Here is a 5276-nt window from a genome sequence, read left to right as displayed (position 1 = left end):
CCAAGTAGCCGGAATTACAGGCATGCGCTACCACGCCCGGCTGATTTTTTGATTTATTGTAGAGATGAGGTCTCGCTGTCCAGGCGGGTCTCGAACCCGCGGGCTCAGGCAATCCACTCACCTCAGCCTCCCAAAGGGGCGGGATTACAGGCTGAGCCACCAAGCCCGGCTATATTTATTTTTTGAGTCAGAGATTCACTCAGTCATCCAGGCTGGAGTTCAGTGGCACACTCATGGCTACCGCAGTCTTGACCTGGGCCCAGGCGTTCCCTCCACCTCGGCCTTCCACATAATGGGAACTACAGGTGTGTGCCACCACACCTGGCTAATTTTTTGCTTTATTGCAGAGATGAGATCTTGTCAAGTAACCCAGGTTGGTTACAAACCTCTGTGCTCAGGCAATCTTCTTGCCTCCACCTCCCAAAATGCTAGGATTACAGGCATGAGACACTATGCCTGGCTGAATATACTATATTATTATATTAAAAATATATTCAATTAGTATTTGTTAAATTAGTGAATATGTGAGTAAATAAATAAATAAGTATACCTACAAGAAGAGATTCAGACAGGATATATGCTTAAATATACATAATTCTTATAAAATACATTATTGATTAATATATTTTTGTGAACTTTTTTAAAAACAAGATCTCACTCTGTGGCTCCGGTTGGAGTGCAGTGGCACAACCATAGCTCACCATAGCCTCAACCTTCTGAGCTCATGTGATCCTTCTGCCTCAGCATCCCAAGTAGCTGGAATCTCAGGCATGTCCTGCTAATTTTTTTTTTTTTTTTTTGTAGAGACAGGGTCTTACTTCAACGTATATAAATTCATGTAAATTTTATAATTAAAATAAATAAGTAAATTTGGTGAGTTGGTTTTCCATTAGTGCATCTACTTATTCTTTTAGAACACAGTGTTAAGATGAGGTGAATAGACATGAATGCATTTATTGATTTTGGATCAGAGTCACACTGTTGCCTAGGCTGGAGTGCAGTGGTATTATCACAACCTACCACAGCCTCAATCTCCTGGGCTCAGGCAATCATTCCACCTCAACCTCCCGAATAGCTGGAGTTATAGGTGTACACCATCAGGTCCAGCTACTTTTTAAAAATTTTTTTGTATCTGGGTTCGGTGGCTCAGCCTGTAATCCCACGCCTTGGGAGGCTGAGGTGAGTGGATTGCCTGAGCCCGCGGGTTTGAGACCCACCTGTGTAACTTGGCGAGACCTCATCTCTATAATAAAAAAAAAAAAATTAGCCAGGCGTGGTAGCACACGCCTGTAGTTCCAGCTACTTGGAAGGCTGAGGCGGAAGGATCGCCGGAGCCCAGCAGGTGGAGTCTGCGGTGGCTGGGAGTGGCCACTGCACTATAGTCTGGGAGACAGAGTGAGATTCCAACTCAAAAAAAAAAAAATATATTTTTTGTAGAGGTGAGGTCTCATTCACTATGTTGCCCAGGCTAGTCTCCAACTTCTGGGCTCAAGCAATCCTCTCCTCTCAGCCTCTCAAAGTGCTGAGATTACAGGTGTGAGCCACCACACCTGGACTTCATTTATCAATTTATAATATAACTATTCCATTAAAAGTGCTGGAACAATTGGCAGAGGTGGGGGGGGGACTAGATCTAGACGTCCACCTCACATCAAACACAAAAATGAATTTGAAATAGATCACAGTATGCCTGCTTACCCAACCTGGATCACGTAGACCACCCCTTTCAGTGGCTGGGCACTGGCCGCAGGCACACCCACCACACCACCTCCATGCTCACCCCATCACACATTCCCACATCTAACACTGAGGGCCCAGTTTCAAACTGGCCTGCCCAAGCCCTGGTAATCCTCCAGCTGAGCTGACCCTTGAGGAACCCCTTTGGGAATATAGTTCTGTTTCAGGTGGGCCACAGTTGAACCTTCAGGATAGGCTTCTGCTCTGGCATTTACTGGTCCTTACCAGAGATGCCCAGCCCCAGCTCAGTCCTCATGATCTTTAAATCACCCCTCACTCCCACACACAAACTACAAAGCTGCAGTTTTTACAAACTACCCCTTCCCAATAGTGGAACACAGTCTGGATCTAAACATAAACATATGTGTGGTCCAGAGCTGTAAGTGCCAGGGCTTGACCCAGCCACCATCGTTGCCTGCTACCCCCCTCACTACCCGCCTCAGGGCCACAGCTAGGTTTTAGCACCCGATACTGCAGGAGACAGGTGACACCAAGAAGTCTTTTTGAGGAAAAGGGCTGTTCAGTGTGAAAGACTGCGCCCACCTCAGCACTCAGGCAGTCCCTGACCAGCTGGGAACTTGGCTTTCCCCATGGCTAGAGCGGGAAGAGAGTGCTGGCCAAGGGCCCCTGGGACTGGCACATGGACCCTCCTTGGCATTTCTCCCAAACATTTCCAAACATTTGGGAGTCCCAAGCCATCAGTTTGGCAGTCTGATGGACCATTCCACTGGTTTGGGAGTCTTGGCCTAGCATCACCAGCCCTCATGACAGAACTACAACAACCATGTGTATTTATTCCTATGTCCAAACCTAACCCCCTCTCCTGCCCTCGTCTTCAGTATAGGGGAGAGTTTAAGCGGTGCCTCTTGTTTGAGAGATGTATTGGTGGCCTCAACTTTGCCTTTAAATAGCTGCATTAGCTCTTGCATATCAGGTTTTTTTTCAGTCATTAATGAGCAGAAAAAATGTAAGTAAAACTTTGCTAATAATTTTTTAATGGATCATATTTCTAAATATGAAAGAGAAAATAAAGCTTCTAGGAGAAGGAGAATATCTTAGTATACTTTAGGGTAGGCAAAGATTTTTTAAAAAGTTAGCTCTGTGTGTCTGTAGTCCCTGCTAATCAAAAGGCTGAGGCAGGAGGATCACTTGAGCTCAAGAATTTGAGGCTGTAGTACCCAATGATCATGCTAGTGAATAGACACTGCACTTTAACCTCATTGACATAGCGAGACTCTGCCTCCATAAAGTAAATAAATAAAGTTGAAGAAGTGAAATAATTAAAACTAAAAATTCCATTTATCAAAAAGCATCATTAAGAACATAAAAAAGAAAGGCACAAACTGGAAGAAAATATATGCTCAATGCATATCTGACAAAGGTCTCATACTGAATATATAAAGCACTCCTACAGATCAACAAGAAAAAGACAAATACCTCATTTTCTTTTTAATGGGCAAGAGATTGATCTGGAAATTCACTAAACAGGACATTCAAACAGTCAGCAAAAATAAAAAATGTGCCCAATATTATTAATTACCAGAGAAATGTAAATTAGAATCACAATGAGATGCCATCACAAATTCACCTAAATAGTTATATATATATAACTAGACAACATAGCAAGATCTCAACATAGCAAAAAAAATTAAAAAACTCAGATGTGGTGGTGCTTGCCTATAATCCCAGCTACACAAGAGGTTGAGGTGGAAGAATTGCCTGAGCCCAGGAGATTGATGCTGTGGTGAGCTGTGATCATGCCACTGTGTTCCATCTTAGGTGACAGAGTAAAACCCTGACTCAAGAATAAAATAAAATAAAATAAAATAAAATAAGAGCCAGACTCGGTGGTGCAGCCTGTAATCCTGCACCTTTGGGAGGCTGAGGTGAATGGATTGCCTGAGCCCATGGGTTCCAGACCCGCCTGGGCAGCGAGACCTCATCTCTACAATAAATCAAAAAATCAGCCAGGCATGGTAGCGCATGCCTGTAATTCCAGCTACTTGGAAGGCTGAGGCGGAAGGATCGCCGGAGCCCAGCAGGTCGAGGCTGCGGTGGCCAGGAGCGGCCACTGCACTCCAGTCTGGGCAACAGAGTGAGACTCCAACTCAAAAACTAAAATAAGAAAAAAAAAAAAAGAAACCGTTGCGACTTGGGAAGATGGAGAAAGTTTTAGAAAAGGCTGATTCTGGAGGAAGTGGGTCATGTGCAAGGAAAGCATAGCCATCTTGCTTGTCTAAAGACTTTAGCCCAGAAATGGAAGATAAATGGTTCCAGAGCTCACAAAGACATTTATCTTTTAAATTATCTGCGCTGTATTTTCTGCTTACAAATTGGCATATGCTTGAAGTAAAAATAAAACACACTTTGTACAAATATATAACCTAAAAAGTAAAAGTCATTTCTAATCTACTCCCTCCTCCCAGTCCTTCTAACACATCACTCCCTTACCAATTTGGTTTATATCCCTCTACATATATTTCCAGTAAATACTTTAGCATACTGTTATTTTATAAAAAGTTACTTTTTTGCATAACGCACTACAACTTGTTTTTAACATAAATTGGACATCTTTCCATATCTGTACACACTTTCTTTTTAGTGACATGCAATGACATAATTCCATTGTAGCATGAATCATAGTTTTTATTCAAATTATCATACTAGCTGTCATTTTTTCTTTTTCTTAGCAATGAGAATCTCACTATTGTTGCCCAGGCTGGTGTTGAACTTCTGAGCTTAAGAAATTTGGCCTCCTGAGTAGCTAGGACTACAGACCCACACCAACATGTCTGACTGTAATATTTGTTTGTTTGTTATTGAGTCTGTCACTCAGGTTAGAGTGCAGTGGCATGATCATGGCCACCACAGCCTTGAGCTGCTGAGCTCAGGCAGTCCCTCTGCTTCAGCCTCCCAAGTAGTTGGGACTACAGGTGCATGGCACCACACCAGGCTAATTTTTTAATTTGCTGTAGAGACTAGGTCTTGCCATGTTGCCCAGCCTGGACTCGAACCTCTGTGCTCAGGCAATCCTTTTGCTGCTGCCTCCCTAAGTGCTGAGACTACAGATGTGAACCACCGCACCTGGTCTATAATTTTTAAATTAATACATTTTGGTGTGGTTTTTTTCCCCCTGTTTTCTTTTTAACTACTTTGGTTCTCACTCAGTTTAAAATATTAGATTTGAATTGTACTAAATTTGAATAGTAAATACACTTGAAAAGAGCAAGATAAATTATTTTATAATGAAAATTTTCAGTATCTGAAAATAAAATATCTCATATGTTTTTTAGTGTTAGAAAAATGTTCAGAGCTTATTTGTAAATAGACCAATATTTCCCACAAATCAAAAAACAGATTTCTGAAACAAAAGCCATCTCTTCACTGGAGCAATGGCATTTTAAATGTAAGAGTTTTAATTTAAGAGTTTGAAATTTAGGAGTATTAATTTCCCTGTGCAGATAGGAGTGATTTAAATATTCGAGAACTCGACCAGGTCTCCTTGAAATCCTAGCTATCTGGCGTGCAGCTGTGTCCAG

Source organism: Carlito syrichta, unplaced genomic scaffold, assembly GCF_000164805.1.
Source record: "Carlito syrichta isolate Samal-C Ts95f unplaced genomic scaffold, Tarsius_syrichta-2.0.1 Scaffold307028, whole genome shotgun sequence".
NCBI lineage: Eukaryota > Metazoa > Chordata > Mammalia > Primates > Tarsiidae > Carlito > Carlito syrichta.
Note: the sequence above shows the minus strand (reverse complement) of the source record.